General features: G+C 41.5%; 1 pseudogene; it reads left to right on the top strand.

Annotated features, from left to right (window-relative positions):
• The first annotated feature begins 2,296 nt into the window (after positions 1-2,296).
• Positions 2,297-13,051, top strand: LOC109578980 (mitochondrial import inner membrane translocase subunit Tim17-A pseudogene; annotated as a pseudogene).
• The last annotated feature ends 4,656 nt before the right edge of the window (positions 13,052-17,707 follow it).

Raw genomic sequence — 17,707 nt, forward strand, 5'->3', positions numbered from 1 at the left:
AGCAGATATGTTGCTCACTTTTTAAAAATTGAAGTATAGTTGATTTACAATATCATATTAATTTCAGGTGTACAATAGAGTGATTCAAAATATTATAGATTATATCCATTTAAGGTTATTATAAAATATTGGTTATATTTCTGTGCTATAAATATATATTCTGTGCTGTAGCTTACTTATTTTACACATAGTAGTTTATATTGGAGAAAGGAATGGCAACCCATTCCAGTATTCCGCCTGGAGAATTCCATGGACAGAGGAGACCAGTAGGCTACAGTCCATGGGGTCAGAAAGAGTCGGACACCACTGAGCGACTAACACTACACTATGCTAGCAGTTTGTATCTCTTAATCATCTACCTCTATCTTGCCCCTCCCCTTTCCCTCTCCCCAGTGGTAACCACTAGTTCTTTATATCTGTGAGTCTGTTCCTGTTTTGTTACATTCATTCATTTGCTTTATTTTTAAGATTCCACATATAAGTGATATCATACAGTATTTATGCTTCTCTGCTTGACTTATTTTACTAAGCAACAAGGATGAGATCGTTGGATGGCATCATCGACTCAGTGGTCATGGTTTGAACAAACTCCTGGGGGTAAGTAAAGGACAGGAAAGCCTGGCGAGCTGTAGTCCATGGGGTCGCAAAAAGTCAGACACAACTGAGTGACTGATCAACAAGATTCATAAAGTCTGATGCAATCAATCCACTATTATGTCAATCATTTCCAATACCCTTCATGTCCATCTATGTTGTTGCAAATGGCAAAATTTCATTTTTTTAAAGGCTGAGTATCATACCTCTCTTTCTATATATATGGAGGGATATATATATAGAGATAGATAGATAGGATTACTATATATATATACAGAATACAATGAACACTGGGGTGTATATATATATATATATATATATATATATATATATCTTCAACTTTGTATTTTCATTTTCTTTTGCTAGATACCCAGGAATGGAATTGTTAGATTGTACAGTAGCTCTGTTTTTAGTTTTTTCGGGAACTTCCATACTGTTTTCCATAGTGGAGGCACCAATTGACATTCCCACCAACAGTGTACAAGGGTTCCTTTTTTAAAACATATTGCAAACATTTGTTATTCATGTTCTTTTTGATGACAGCCATTCCGACAGGTGTGAGGTGATACTCCATTGTGGTTCTGATTTACATTTTTCATGATTAGCTATGCTGCACATCTTTTCATGTGCCTGTTGGCTATCTCTATATCTTCTTTGGAGAAATGCCTATTCAGATGTTCACTCCATTTTTCAAATTGGGTTGCATTTTTGTTTTCTTTTTTTTTTGAGTTGTATAAGTTGGTTTTGTATTTTGGATATTAACCTCTTCCTAGTCACATCATATGCAAATATCTTCTCCCATTCAGTAGGGTGTTTTTATTTCATGTTTTGTTGATGGTTTCCTTTGCTGTACAAAAGATTTAAGTTTAACTAGGTTCCATATTTTTGCTTTCATTTATTTTGCCTTAGGAGACAGATCCAAAAATATAGTGCTATTTTTTATGTTAAAGAGGGTGGGCTTATCATATATGATCTCTATTATGCTGAAGTATGTTTCCTGTATACCCACTTCATTGATTCAACATCATATACGGATGTCGAATTTTGTCAAAAGATTTTTTTGTGTATTTATTAACATGATCATATGATTTTTATTTTTCAATTTGTTAACAGGGTGGATATTGACCTATCCTGGCATACTGACCTATTCAGGAATCTTTGGGATAAATTCCACTTGATTACGGTGAATAATCCTTTTAATGTATTTTTGAATTCCATTTGCTAATATTTTGTTGAGGATTTTTGCATCTATGTTCATCAGTAACACTGACTTGTAGTTTTCTTTTTTTGTTATATATTTGTCTGGTTTGGTGTCACGTTTTGGTTTTTAGTTTTATTGACATTTTTTATTGCTTTTTAATCTCTATTTCATTTATTTCTGCTCTGGTCTTTATGAATTATTTCCTTCTACTAACTGAGTTTTGTTTGTTTTCGTTTTCTAGTTCCTTTAGGTATAAAGTTAGGTTGTTTAAGAATTTTGTTTTTCCGGAGGTAGGCTTGTATTACTACAAACTTCCCTCTTAAAACATCCCACAGATTTTGGATTGTTATGTTTTCATTTTCTCCAAGTATTTTAAAATTTCATCTGTAATTTCTTCAGTGACCCATTAGTTATTTAGTAGTATATTGTTTAGCCTCCACATATTTGTGGTTTTTGCCGTTTTATTCTTGCTACCATCAGCACCAGTGTCCAAGTAGTAGAATGGGTTCTCAAGAATTGCTGACACCAGTGTCTGTGTCCCCAGGGGGAGCTCCAGCTGCCTTCTGCCTCTCTGGGAGACTCTCCAAGATCAACAGGTAGGTCTCACCCAGCTCCTTTCAAATTACTACTTCTGTCCAAGATATTGGAGCATGTGAGATTTTGTGTGCCCCCTTTAAGAGTGGAGTCTACTTTCCACAGCACTCCGAGTCTCCCAAAAGTGAGCCTAGCTGGTCTTCAAAGCCAAACCTTCTAGGGGCTTTTCCTCCCTGTATAAGACCCCTGGGCTGAGGAACCTAGTATGGGGTTCAGACCTCTTGATCTTTGAGGATACCCTAAGTAGCTGTAATTATCCTCCCCTTTGTGGGTGAGCGCAGGAAGGACCCCATGCCCGAAGGGTGGTGGACAAGAGGAGTTATCCCACGTCTGAGGCCAGGGGCGGCAGCCGGGAGGAGCTACCTCATGTCCGAGGTCAGGGGCCACGGCAGGGAGGACCAACCCCACGCCCACGGCCAGGGGCGGCGGCTGGGAGAAGCAACCCCACGCCTGAGGCCAGAGGCGGCGGCCGGGAGGACCAACCCCAGGTCCAAGGAGCCATGGCTGCATGGGCGCAGGAGGGCCTAGAGGAGCTATCCCATGTTGAAGGTCAGGAAGGGCAGCGGTGAGGAGATATCCCTCGTCCAAGGTAGGGAGCAGCGGCTGCACTTTGCTGGAGCAGCCATGAAGAGATACCCCACGCCCAAGGTAAGAGAAACCCAAGTAAGATGGTAGGTGTTGCAAGAGGGCATCAGAAGGCAGACACACTGAAACCATACTCACAGAAAACTAGTCAATCTAATCACACTAGGACCACAGCCTTGTCTAACTCAATGAAACTAAGCCATGCCCGTGGGGCAACCCAAGAAGGGCTGGTCATGGTGGAGAGGTCTGACAGAATGTGGTGCACTGGAGAAGGGAATGGCAAACCACTTCAGTATTCTTGCCTTGAGAACCCCATGAACAGTATGAAAAGGCAAAATGATAGGATACTGAAAGAGGAACTCCCCAGGACAGTAGGTGCCCAATATGCTACTGGAGATCAGTGGAGAAATAACTCCAGAAAGAATGAAGGGATGGAGCCAAAGCAAAAAGAATACCCAGCTGTGGATGTGACTGGTGATAGAAGCAAGGTCCTATGCTGTAAAGAGCAATATTGCATCAGATCAGATCAGATCAGATCAGTCGCTCAGTCATGTCCAACTCTTTGGGACCCCATGAATCCCAGCACGCCAGGCCTCCCTGTCCATCACCAACTCCAGGAGTTCACTCAGACTCACGTCCATTGAGTCAGTGATGCCGTCCAGCCATCTCATTCTCTGTTGTCCCCTTTTCCTCCTGCCCCCAATCCCTCCCAGCATCAGAGTCTTTTCCAATGGGTCAACTCTTCCCATGAGGTGGCCAAAGTACTGGAGTTTCAGCTTTAGCATCATTCCTTCCAAAGAAATCCCAGGGCTGATCTCCTTCACAATGGACTGGTTGGATCTCCTTGCAGTCCAAGGGACTCTCAAGAGTCTTCAACACCACAGTTCAAAAGCATCAATTTTTAGGCGCTCAGCCTTCTTCGCAGTCCAACTCTCACATCCATACATGACCACAGGAAAAACCAAAGCCTTGACTAGACGGACCTTTGTTGGTAAAGTAATGCCTCTGCTTTTGAATATGCTATCTAGGTTGGTCATAACTTTCCTTCCAAGGAGTAAGTGTCTTTTAATTTCATGGCTGCAGTCACCATCTGCAGTGATTTTGGAGCCCCCCAAAATAAAGTCTGACACTGTTTCCACTGTTTCCCCATCTATTTCCCATGAAGTGATGGGACCAGATGCCATGATCTTCATTTTCTGAATGTTGAGCTTTAAGCCAACTTTTTCACTCTCCACTTTCACTTTCATCAAGAGACTTTGAGTTCCTCTTCACTTTCTGCCATAAGGGTGGTGCCATATGCATATCTGAGGTTATTGATATTTCTCCTGGCAATCTTGATTCCAGCTAGTGCTTCTTCCAGTCCAGCATTTCTCATGATGTACTCTGCATATAAGTTAAATAAACAGGGTGACAATATACAGCCTTGAAGAACTCCTTTTCCTATTTGGAACCAGTCTGTTGTTCCATGTCCAGTTCTAACTGTTGCTTCCTGACCTGCATACAGATTTCTCAAGAGGCAGATCAGGTGGTCTGGTATGCCCATCTCTTTCAGAATTTTCCACAGTTTATTGTGATGCACACAGTCAAAGGCTTTGGCATAGTCAATAAAGCAGAAATAGATGTTTTTCTGGAACTCTCTTGCTTTTTTGATGATCCAGAAGATGTTGGCAATTTGATCTCTAGTTCCTCTGCCTTTTCTAAAACCAGCTTGAACACCAGGAAGTTCACGGTTCACATATTGCTGAAGCCTGGCTTGGAGAATTTTGAGCATTACTTTACTAGCGTGTGAGATGAGTGCAATTGTGCGGTAGTTTGAGCATTCTTTGGCATTGCCTTTCTTTGGGATTGGAATGAAAACTGACCTTTTCCAGTCCTGTGGCCACTGCTGAGTTTTCCATATTTGCTGGTGTATTGAGTGCAGCACTTTCACAGCATCATCTTTCAGGATTTGGAATAGCTTCATAGGAACCTGGAATGTCAGGTCCATGAATCAAGGCAAATTGGAAGTGGTCAAACAAGAGATGGCAAGAGTGAATGTCAACATTCTAGGAATCAGCGAACTAAAATGGACTGGAATGGGTGAATGTAACTCAGATGACCATTATATCTACTACTGAGGTCAGGAATCCCTCAGAAGAAATGGAGTAGCCATCATGGTCAACAAAAGAGTCCGAAATGCAGTACTTGGATGCAATCTCAAAAACGACAGAATGATCTCTGTTCGTTTCCAAGGCAAACCATTCAATATCACAGTAATCCAAGTCTATGCCCCAACCAGTAACGCTGAAAAAGCTGAAGTTGAACGGTTCTATGAAGTCCTACAAGACCTTTTAGAACTAACACCCCCAAAAGATGTCCTTTTCATTATAGGGGACTGGAATGCAAAAGTAGGAAGTCAAGAAACACCTGGAGTAACAGGCAAATTTGGCCTTGGAGTACGGAATGAAGCAGGGCAAAGAGTAGTAGAGTTTTGCCAAGAAAATGCACTGGTCATAGCAAATACCCTCTTCCAACAACACAAGAGAAGACTCTACACATGGACATCACCAGATGGTCAACACCGAAATCAGACTGATTATATTCTTTTCAGCCAAAGATGGAGAAGCTCTATACAGTCAGCAAAAGCAAGACCAGGAGCTGACTGTGGCTCAGATCATGAACTCCTTATTACCAAATCAGACTGAAATTGAAGAAAATAGGGAAAACCACTAGACCATTCAGGTATGACCTAAATCAAATCCCTTATGATTTACAGTGGAAGTGAAAAATAGATTTAAGGGCCTAGATCTGATAGATAGAGTGCCTGATGAACTATGGAATGAGGTTCGTGACATTGTACAGGAGACAGGGATCAAGACCAATCCCATGGAAAAGAAATGCAAAAAAGCAAAATGGCTGTCTGGGGAGGCCTTACAAATAGCTGTGAAAAGAAGAGAAGTGAAAAGCAAAGGAGAAAAGGAAAGATATAAGCATCTGAATGCAGAGTTCCAAAGAAGAGCAAGAAGAGATAAGAAAGCCTTCCTCAGCGATCAGTGCAAAGAAATAGAGGAAAACAACAGAATGGGAAAGACTAGAGATCTCTTCAAGAAAATTAGAGATACCAAGGGAACATTTCATGCAAAGATGGGCTCGATAAAGGACAGAAATGGTATGGACCTAACAGAAGCAGAAGATATTAAGAAGAGGTGGCAAGAATACACAGAACTGTACAAAAAAGATCTTCACGACCCAGATAATCACAGTGGTGTGATCACTGACCTAGAGCTGGACATCCTGGAATGTGAAGTCAAGTGGGCCTTAGAAAGCATCACTACAAACACAGCTAGTGGAGGTGATGGAATTCCAGTTGAGCTATTCCAAATCCTGAAAGATGATGCTGTGAAAGTGCTGCACTAAACATGCCAGCAAATTTGGAAGACTTAGCAGTGGCCACAGGACTGGAAAAGGTCAGTTTTCATTCCAATCCCAAAGAAAGGCAATGCCATAGAATGCTCAAAGTACCGCACAATTGCACTCATCTCACATGCTCATAAAGTAATGCTCAAAATTCTCCAAGCCAGGCTTCAGCAACACATGAACCGTGAACTTCCTGATGTTCAAGCTGGTTTTAGAAAAGGCAGAGGAACTAGAGATCAAATTGCCAACATCCGCTGGATCATGGAAAAGGCAAGAACGTTCCAGAAAAACATCTATTTCTGCTTTATTGACTATGCCAAAGCCTTTGACTGTGTGCATCACAATAAACTGTGGAAAATTCTGAAAGAGATGGGCATACCAGACCACCTGATCTGCCTCTTGAGAAATCTGTATGCAGGTCAAGCAACAGTTAGAACTGGACATGGAACAACAGACTGGTTCCAAATAGGAAAAGGAGTTCGTCAAGGCTGTGTATTGTCACCCTGCTCATTTAACTTATATGCAGAGTACATCATGAGAAATGCTGGACTGGAAGAAGCACAAGCTGGAATCAAGATTGCTGGAAGAAATATCAATAACCTCAGATATGCATATGGCACCACCCTTATGGCAGAAAGTGAAGAGGAACTCAAAGTCTCTTGATGAAAGTGAAAGTGGAGAGTGAAAAAGTTGGCTTAAAGCTCAACATTCAGAAAACGAAGGTCATGGCATCTGGTCCCATCACTTCATGGGAAATAGATTGGGAAACAGTGGAAACAGTGTCAAATTTTATTTTTGGGGGCTCCAAAATCACTGCAGATGGTGACTGCAGCCATGACATTAAAAGACGCTTACTCCTTGGAAGGAAAGTTATGACCAACCTAGATAGCATATTCAAAAGCAGAGACATTACTTTGCCAACAAAGGTTCGTCTAGTCAAGACTTTGGTTTTTCCTGTAGCCATGTATGGATGTGAGAGTTGGACTGTGAAGAAGGCTGAGTGCCGAAGAATTGATGCTTTTGAACTGTGGTGTTGGAGAAGACTCTTGAGAGTCCCTTGGACTGCAAGGAGATCCAGCCAGTCCATTCTGAAGGAGATCAGCCCTGGGATTTCTTTGGAAGGAATGATGCTAAAGCTGAAACTCCAGTACTTTGGCCACCTCGTGTAAAGAGTTGACTCATTGGAAAAGACTCTGATGCTGGGAGGGATTGGGGGCAGGAGGAGAAGGGGACGACAGAGGATGAGATGGCTGGATGGTGTCACTGACTTGATGGATATGAGTCTGAGTGAACTCCTGGAGTTGGTGATGGACAGGGAGGCCTGGCGTGCTGCAATTCATGGGGTCGCAAAGAGTCGGACACGACTGAGCGACTGAACTGAACTGAACCTGGGGTATGGGTCTTATGACTATATGATGACTTTGCCCCTCCTATCAGTTTATTGTGGTTCCTTCCTTATATCTTTTGTTGTCGTTCAGTTGTTCAGTCCCTAAGTCATGTCCAATTCTTTGCAACCCCATGGACTGCAGCATGCGAGGCTTCCCTGTTCTTCACTATCTCCCAGAGTTTGTTCAAACTCATGTCCATTGAGTCGGTGGTGCCATCCAACCATTTCATCCTCTTTTTCCCCTTTTCCTCTTGCCCTCAATCTTTCCCAGCATCAGGGTCTTTTCCAGTGAGTCAGCTCTTCACATCAGGTGGCCAACGTATTGGAGCTTCAGCTTCAGTATCAGTTCTTCCAATGAATATTCAGGTTTGATTTTCTTTAGGATTGACTGGTTTGATCTCCTTGCTGTCCAAGTGACTCTCAAGAGTCTTCTCCAAAACCACAGTTCAAAAGCATCAATTCTTCAGCATTCTGCCTTCTTTTATGGGCCAACTCTCACATCCATACATGACTACTGGGAAAACCATAGCTTTGACTAGATGGAGCTCTGTGAACAAAATGATGTTTCTGCTTTTTAATATGCTGTTTAGGTTTGTCATAGCTTTTTTCCCAAGGAGGAAGCGTCTTTTAATTTCATGGCTGCAGTCACCATCTGCAGTGATTTTGGAGCCCAAGAAAAGAAAATCTGTCTCTATTTCCACTTTTCCCCCATCTATTTGCCATGAAGTGCTGTGATCAGATGCCATGATCTTCTTTTTTTGAATGTTGAGTTTTAAGTCAGCTTTTTTACTCTCCCCTTTCACCTTCAACAAGAGGCTCTTTAGTTCCTCTTTGTTTTCTGCCATTAGAGTGGTATCATCTCCCTATCTGAGGTTGTTGATATTTCTCCCAGCAATCTTGATTACAGCTTGTGAGTCATTCAGCCCAGCATTTCACATGATACTCTGCATATAAGTTAAATAAGCAAGGTGACAACACCTTGATGTACTCTTTTTCCAATTTTAAACAAGTCAGTTGTTTCATGTCTAGTTCAGTTGCTTCTTGTCCTGCATACAGGTTTCTGAGGAGACAGGTAAGGTGGTCTGGTATTCCTATCTCTTTAAGAATTTTCCACAGTTTAATGTGATCCACGCAGTCAAAGGCTTTAGCGAAGTCAATGAAGCAGAAGTATATATTTTTTGAAACTCCCTTCCATAATCCAACAGATGTTGGCAATTTGACCTCTGGTTCGTCTGCCTTTTCCAAACCCAGTTTTGTACATCTGAAAGTTCTTGGTTCACGTACTGCTGAAGCCTAGCTTGAAGGATTTTGAACATGATCTTGCTAGCGTGTGAAATGAGTGCAATTGTATGGTAATTTGAACATTCTTTAGCATTGCCTTTCTTTGAGATTGGAATGAAAACTGACTGGGCTTTTCCAGTCCTGTGGCCACTTCAGAGTTTTCCAAATTTGCTGACATATTGAGTGCAGCAATTTAACAGCATCATCTTTTAGGATTTGCAATAGCTCAGCTGGAATTCCATCTCCTCCACTTGCTTTGTTTGTAGTAATGCTACCTAAGTCCCAGTTGACTTCACACTCCAGGATGTCTAGCTCTAGGTGAGAGACCACACCATTTGGGTTTTCCAGGTCATTAAGACCTTTTTTGTACAGTTCTGTGTATTCTTGCCACCTCTTCTTAATCTCTTCTGCATCTGTTGGGTCTTTGTGGTTTCTGTTCTTTTTCATGCCCATCTTTGCATGAAAAATTTCCCTTGGTATCTTTAATTTTCTTGAAGAGATCTTTAGTCTTTCCCATTCTATTGCTTTCCTCTATTTCTTTTCACTGTTCACTTAAGAAGGATTTCTTATCTCTCCTTGCTATTCACTGGAACTCTGCATTCATGTGGGTATATCTTTCTCTGTATCTTTAGTTGTAGAAAATCTTTTTCTATTAGATTCCAGTCTTTCTCATCAACAGTTGCTTGTAAGTGGTTGTAATTTTGGTGTGCCCACAAGAGGAGGTGAGTTCTGGATATTTCTACTCCATTATCTTATTCCCAGAATCTTCTCCAGAAGAAATGTTTTTTTAAAAGTTCCTCAGGCTAAAGGAAAATGATACCATAAAGAAACTAAGATCTTCACAAAGGCAAGAAGGGTGTCAGAAATGGTAAATATTTGAGTATATATAAAAGATCTTTTCCTCCTTTTATTATCTTTAAAAGATAATTGACTGTCACCCACAAAATAATAATAAATGTATCCCAATATGAAGAATGGAGAAGGCAATGGCACCCCACTCCAGTACTCTTGCCTGGAAAATCCCATGGATGGCGGAGCCTGGTAGGCTGCAGTCCATGGGGTCGCTAAGAGTCAGACACGACTGAGCGACTTCACTTTCACTTTATATGAAGAAACTTATGACCATCTATTTTTCCCTCCCCAACTCTTTTAAATATCTGTCATAGATTTTATTTCTACATTATAAATGTGGATATTCATGAACATGTGCATGCACACATATACACTTATGCATACATAACTTGCAGAATAAAGGAACAAGGTGAATACACCTTGGCAGAACTAGACTAGCCTTAAAGCATTTGTTTTTCTAGGTCAGTAATGGTTAAGTGGACTTGAGTGTTAGAGAGTCAAGGCTGAGTCTAACTCCACCAGTCATAACTATAGAACTCTGAGCAAGAAACGTAACTAGCCAAAACCTAAGTTTACTTATCTGTGAAAGGTGGGTATTGCCTCTTGAGTAGCGTGGGTCTGGATTAACTAAATTACCATATATAAATTGTTAGCATATTGCCTGCCTGGCAAGAGCAAAGACTTGACAAAGGGCAGCCATTATTATCCTAAAGTCAAACATCCCCACCGTGCCAGATGCCAACTTGGTTGGAGAGCAGTTGATCAAAAAGATATGATGGAACAAGGGAAAGTAGGAGGTGGTAAAATACACTGAAATTTTTCATCTTCCAAAGCAGAATAAAGGAAATCATCTAAAGTTAATAAATCAGTAACAGAGAACTGAGAATGTGTAAGAGTATAATGGTGATCACTAGAAGAATTAGAAACAGAGACTGTTTACGGTGATTGCCTTTGAGAAGTGCAATTGAGGGAAGAGAGAGAAGTTTTTGTTCTTCATAATGTATCCTTTTATACTGTTAAAAATTTTAACCTGTATTAAATACTGCATAAAACTTCAAAACCTAGTTTTATAATTTAGAATGTACATATGGAGCAAGGAGAAAGGTTAAACAAATATACCAGGATTTGTGTAAAAATGGAACTTCTTGATTTCCTATTTTTGCACCACTGAAGGGGAAACTAATGCTGCTTCAGAAAACCAGTACTGGCCTCTGTTACATTGTAGTTGCCAAGAATTGTGTGTGTGTGTGTGCGTGTGTGTGTGTGTGTGCGTGTGTGCGTGGGTGTGTGGGTGTGTCCATACAACTGTTTGTAAAGTAAATAATGTTTTATGATTAAACCCTTTGCCTAATTCTTCCTCCTGTGAGGACTTGTACTATTAAAAATTAAAATGCTTAGAAGCAAAGAAAAGCAATTTTTATATTATTAACTAAAGCCAGCCTATTTTCTCTTCTATAGATAACCTCATTATCACACTCCAGCATCCACACCTCTGATTTCTTCCTAACTTACTTCTGTTGTCCAAAGCTGGGGTCTTGGCTAGGACCCTCAGGAAAGGAGTAGCTGGTGTTCATAGGCAATATGAAGATACCCACAAATAACACAGATCTGATTTTAGTCCCTTCCTGGATCCTCTGCTTGTCTGGGCACTCTACTATTTTCCCTCCATTCTCTTGCTCATCTGATATATTCCTCTTGGCCCATTAAATCTCATTATTGGGAAAGTTAAGATGCTGCAGAGACACCATAAGCTAGAGAGACAAGACACACAGCATCATCATAGTATAGAATGTAGTCATGGAATGCTGCCATAGTAAGAGCCTTAAGGTCCAAGCCAGGATATACAGTGAAAGAAACCTCTCTAATGAGGTTTTCTTGGAAGCTAGCAATCCTGGTAATTCAGTCTTCTGGATGAGTAATCATCTGGACCATGGACTTCAGCTTCTGATGGCACTGGGTTCTAATCATACCTCTGTCCTCCCCACCAGTGTGACTCCGGCAAGTTGTTTAACATCTCTAAGTCTCAATTTTCTCATCTGGAAAATGAGGGTAATAATACACACATCTTTTTAAAAAAGAACTTGCTCTCTGGTGTTCTACATGTTATTAACTCAAGTCATTCTCACAGCAGTTGGGTACTATTATTATCCCTTTCTATAGACGTGTAAAACGAGGCTCAGAGGGAGGCTAAGTAACTTGTCTGAAGTCACACAGCTGTTAAGTAAGGCAGACAGGAGAGTATCCAGGCAGTCTGCCTCCAGAGCCCTGCTTTCAGCTATTATGCTAACCTGTCTGATAAAGTTCACCTGAGGATTAAATGAACCGATGCATTTAATAGCACTTGGCATATTTTGAGCATTTAATAAAGAGCAATTATTATAATGAGAGCTGGGTGGAATCCAAGTCCCAAATTATAACAAACTTGGGGGTAAGGTGGATTATACTGTACTTTTATCATATGAAGCCAAGTCTAAAGTTCAGACATCCTTATTCTCAGATCATCTGCAAACAGAAAGCAAGCTCCCACAGGAGCAAATAGGTTTCCTGGGGCACCAGAAATCATTTCTACAGGAGCTGTCTGTTGCTGAGTGGGAACAGAGGAGAGTATTAAAGCAAGGGCTTGACCGAGAAGGAGCAGAGTCCAGGTGGAGCAGGAGGCATGCCAGCCCTGCCCCTGGTGCATTATGGATGGCGGTGGTGGGGGCCTTTAGGATGGGAACCATAAATAGTGGGATCTCTCAAGTAATCAAAGGTTTCCACAATTCTCTGGTAGGAGTAAATCACAGACAACGAGGGAATTTGATAGCTATTAAAACCAGGGTTCTGCAGTTGGCAGGTAACTTTGCAGTCTGAAGAGGTCTGTTTTCTGAGACTCATTGCAGTACAGTTCAAGTCAGAGCAAAAGAAGATACCTGGAACTCCATCATGAGTGAAGCCTTAACAGGAGCCATCCTGAGAGCAAGAAAGGGGTCAGAACCCATGCTGGGTAAGCCTCAATGGGTGGCATTCTCCTGGCTCTCATCAAAGGAACTGGTATCTTGTTGATAAGATTTGCCTCTGCCCAGTTTCCCAAGGATTCTCCTTTTGCTGAAAACCCCTTCTAGTTGCCATCAGCCCATTTATCATCCTCACCTTTTGGAGACTACTGACAATACCAGTAGGACTTCTCTCTCAGGATTTCTTCAACAGAATGAGCTGTAGGTCTAGGAAGGATTTCAGAAGATCAAGTTCAGTCTGTTTTTAAAACTGTAGGTGGGACAACTATAGCCAAATAGGCTATGAAGAAACATTCAGAATCTTTTTCTGTTTAAAGGAACATGGCGGGGAGGGGGGTGCATTCTTAAAAGATAATACATTTATTTATTCACACTTGGATTGCATTTGTGATAAAATAAATGTCTAAAATCTTTAAAATGAAACACAGTAAGTACTTAGAAGATGAAGGGCTACACAGCAAACAGTCTTGAAGCATGACTTTCCTCGGGGACTTCTCCGCCTGGTTTTGTTTTCTTAGTCAAACAACAAAAAACGCCTGGAGACTGCTCTTTCTTTAAAAAAATAAATAAATAAAGCAAGGAGTTGCTGGAGAAAGTTCCAGCCATGGTAAGGCCTGCAGGGCTCTGCTCTGCCCAACAATGACTGCTTGGGGACCCAGTCCTGTGACTTCTGAGCTGAGGAAATAGAGATGAAGAGAACCCAATGGATGCATTCAGACTCGCACAACCACACAGAACACTGTTCTAACCCTCAGGCGAGTGTGTCAAACTGGGAAGGCGCAGGAAGCTACACAAAACTCACATGGTTGGGAACGGTTTTGCATGATGCTAGCTCATGTTAGCATCCTTTTTTTTCCCCTCCATCATCCCCTACCACATCTCTATGAGGAATGCAGCCTTATCTCTCTTGTTCCCCACCCTACCCCTGCTAGGAATTGTGAATGGTCAGGCATATGCACTCAAACAGCATCAGCTGAATTAGTTACATGCCAGAATGATACTAAGATCAACATAAATATATTAGGGAATAGAATGGAACACTGACAAATTTTGAAGTTGGGACGCCGAACTTCAAAGAAACTAAACTTCCCATTTCTGATGAGGGCTTTAAACTCTGTGTCCAGAAATTAGAGATCAAAGCTCACACTTCTTAGCTGTGAGGGACACTTAGATGGAAAAGTTTCAGAAGCCTGGAACATGCAATACCATGATGCTGCTCTTCCTCCTGTTATTTCTTTCTTTAAAAAATATTTATTTATTTATTATTTTTGGCCATGCTGGGTCTTCACTGCCGCACGCTGGCTTTCTCTAGTTGCGGCTACCCTCTAGTTGCCATGCACAGACTTCTCATCATGGCGGCTTCTTGTTGCAGAGCATAGGCGCTTCAGTAGTTGTGGTGCACAGGCTTAGTTGCCCGGTAGCATGTGGGATCTGCCCAGACCAGGGATGGAACCGATGTCCCCTGCACTGGCAGGAGGATAACCACTGGACCACCAGGGAAGTCCTATTATTTCCTTTTTTAAATGCATTATTACCTCTGTATAACTATGAGCCAGAACTTAAGAGAGGGGATGGCCATGTTGGGGAAAATATCTTGCATCCCTCAATTTGTATGTAGACCTAGATTTGCTTTAACTTTGGATTTACATTGCTGTTTTTTTTTTTTTTTTAGCTGTCTATTGCACACCCTCAGAAGGGTTTTTCCTGTCATACTGTTAACTCTCTAAAATAGTTGTAAATATACATAATATAAAATTTATCATTTTAACCATTTTTAAGTATACAGTTCAGTGGCATTAAGTGAATTCACATTGCTGTACAACAAACACCATGATCCATCACAGGACTCTTTCATCATCCCAAACTGACACTCTTTACCCATTAAATCATAACTCCCCATTCCCTCCTCCCCTCAGTTCCTGGCAACTACCATTCTATTTTATGTCTCAATAAATTTGACTATTCTAGGCCCCGAATATAAGTGGAATCATACAGTAGTTTTCCTTTTAGGTTTGACTTATTTCAACTAGCATAATGTTTTCAAGGTTCATCCATGTAGCATGGAAAGAATTCCCTTCCTTTTTTAAGCCTGAATAATATTCCATTTTATGTATAGACCACGTTTTCTTTATCCATTCATCCACTGATGTTCTGTGGGTTGTTTCCCTCTTCGGCTATTATGAATAATACTGTTATGAACATTGGTGTACAAACATCTATTCAATACCTTGCTTTCAATTTTTCTGAGTATATACAAATCAGTTCCAATATACCAGGCTGGTGTGCATCAGCTAGACATACCAGGAAAAAGCTCCTGACTTACACATGTCTCACTTAAGAACATCCCTGACATGTAAAACATGGTGGAATTCAGGAGTTGATCTTCTGCAGTTCCTGGAGGTCTCTGTTTGCCACCACTGGGATCATGAGGATTGTGGACTCTAACTTGTTATTAATAATGGGACAGCTAGAACTCACCTCTCACTTTCATCTTCCTTCTTTTTCTTGACACCAGAGCTATATGTGTGCCACGGTCACTGTGGCTAGCTGGCATCATGTCAAGAGTTCCTGTTTTCACTAGAGGATTGAATTTCTTCAGAAGCAGAGGAGTTTCAGTTGGAACACTGCATGACTCTGCAAAAGGAAGCAATGGTCTTCCACATCTGTTCAACTAATCCTGTCCATTCCATCTTTTAGCTAACTCAAAATCAATCCTTCCTCCTTGCCTCCTCTGCCTTGAGGTCAAAAATTTCACCGAGACCACTGCAATGGGCTAAGTTAGTTTCTGCTACAGTCAGGATTTCTGCCCCACCCTTCATATTATACAGGAAATCCATCTTTGCCCAGCTTAATATTAGTGTCACAGAGCCTTGAAATAACAATGTTCAAAAAAGAACTTAACCACTCCAAGCCTCTGCTGAGTGGGACTGCAACAGAGCCATGTCTTCTTACTTCTAGTCTGATCTATACTTTTCTTACCAGTAGCTTTTTAAGTTTGCATGGCCCTTGTTTATTCAACAAATAAGAATGACTGTACTGATATCATACATGTATCAAGGGCAGCAACAGAAGGAAAGCAAGTTAAATGAATACACTCCAAGATCAAAATCATTCCAGTACCCTTTTGTTATCTTAGTCAACGCTGGTGTGGCACATATTTTCTTTTTTTCTCTTCTCAGTTTTTTTTTTTTTTAAATGCACAGGCTTCTCATTGCAGTGGCTTCTCTTGCTGCAGATCCCAGGCTGTAGGGCTTGTGGGCTTCAGTAGTTGTGGCTCCTGGGCTCTAGAGCACGGGTTCAGTAGTTGTGGTACATGGGTTTAGTTGCCCCATGGCATTGAGATTTTCCTGGATCAGGGATCGAATCCACTGCATTGGCAGGTGAACTCTTAACCACTGTACCACCAGGGAAGTCCTTTCTCTTCTCCCTTTTTGAGGATGGTGATCAAACTGAAGTAGTTAAGGTACTTCTTGCTCAACTCATCCAGTTCTCTCTTCCTTCCGCTTCTTAACCACCATCTTCACCATTTTCAGAGGAAGACTAAATGGGTTCCTGAATCCAATGCCGCAGTGGTTCACAGTTCTCTAGACACCAGCTTGGTGTCCTACAATTTAGCTCAATTCTAAATTGACTCCGTGGTAAAGAATCCACCTGCCAATGCAGGAGACTCAAGAGACAGGGGTTTAATCCCTGGGTTGGGAAGATCCCCTGGAGGAGGAATTGGCAACTCACTCCAGTATTTTTGCCTGGAGAATCCTATGGACAGAGGAGCCTGACAGGCTACAGTCAGTGGGGTCATAGAGTCAGACACAACTGAAGCAACAAAACAACAACACAACACTATAAACCTGTTAATTTCACAGGTAAAAGATTCTGTCCTAAAAGACCGCCCCCATGCCTTCAGATGCCAATCACAAGCCCACATGATCACCTGTGCTTCTGACCAATCTGCTATAAACTAGAGGTTCCAAAGTCCCCCTTTCTTGGACTTCCTAGTTGTAAGTCCATATTGTTACCTGTTCCTCTGACTAACTGGCTATAAATCAGAGATTTCCACAACCCCCTTCTCAGGTTTGATTAATTTGCTAGAGCAGTTCACAAAACCAAGAGAAACTTTTTACTTACTGGATCACCAGTTTATTATAAAAAGATATAACTAGGAACAACCAGGTAGAACAGATGCGCAGGGCAAGGTACAGGGAAAGGATGCTGAGTTTCCATGCCCTCTCTGGCCACATCACTCTCCCAGCATCTCCACGTATTCACCCACCCAGAAGCTCTCTGAATCCCTCCTCTTGGGCTTTTATGAAGGCTTCATTATAGGCTTAATTGATGAAAATCACCGGCCATTGATGACTGAACTCAATCTCCAGCCGCTAGTTCCTACCCACCTCCCTGGAGGTGGAGAGTGAAGAGTGAGGGTAGGACCAAAAGTGTCAATCCTTTAATCTCAGGGTTGGTTCCCTTGGTAACAAGCCCCCATCCTTAGGTGCTTTTTTAAAAAAAAATTAACACAAACTCAGTAGTGGAGGAAAGAAGCCTGTTCTGAATAACAAGGCATATGTTTCACCTATAAGGCACAGAAGCCATTTTAAGAAGTGAGGACAAGAGAACAAAAACTATAACAAAAGATGCTCTTATCGCTCTTACTGCTCAGGAAATTCCAAGGATTTTGAGAACTATGAGCCAGGAACTCAGGTTGAAGATCATATATATGTGAGAAATACATTTTGGTCATCTGAATGTGGCCAAATACATATTTCTCGTTAAGTCACAACATCTCAAGGGCTCTTCACATGTTCCGCACATTTAAATCTCAGA

This window comes from Bos indicus, chromosome 26 (assembly GCF_029378745.1).
Source record: "Bos indicus isolate NIAB-ARS_2022 breed Sahiwal x Tharparkar chromosome 26, NIAB-ARS_B.indTharparkar_mat_pri_1.0, whole genome shotgun sequence".
Lineage (NCBI taxonomy): Eukaryota > Metazoa > Chordata > Mammalia > Artiodactyla > Bovidae > Bos > Bos indicus.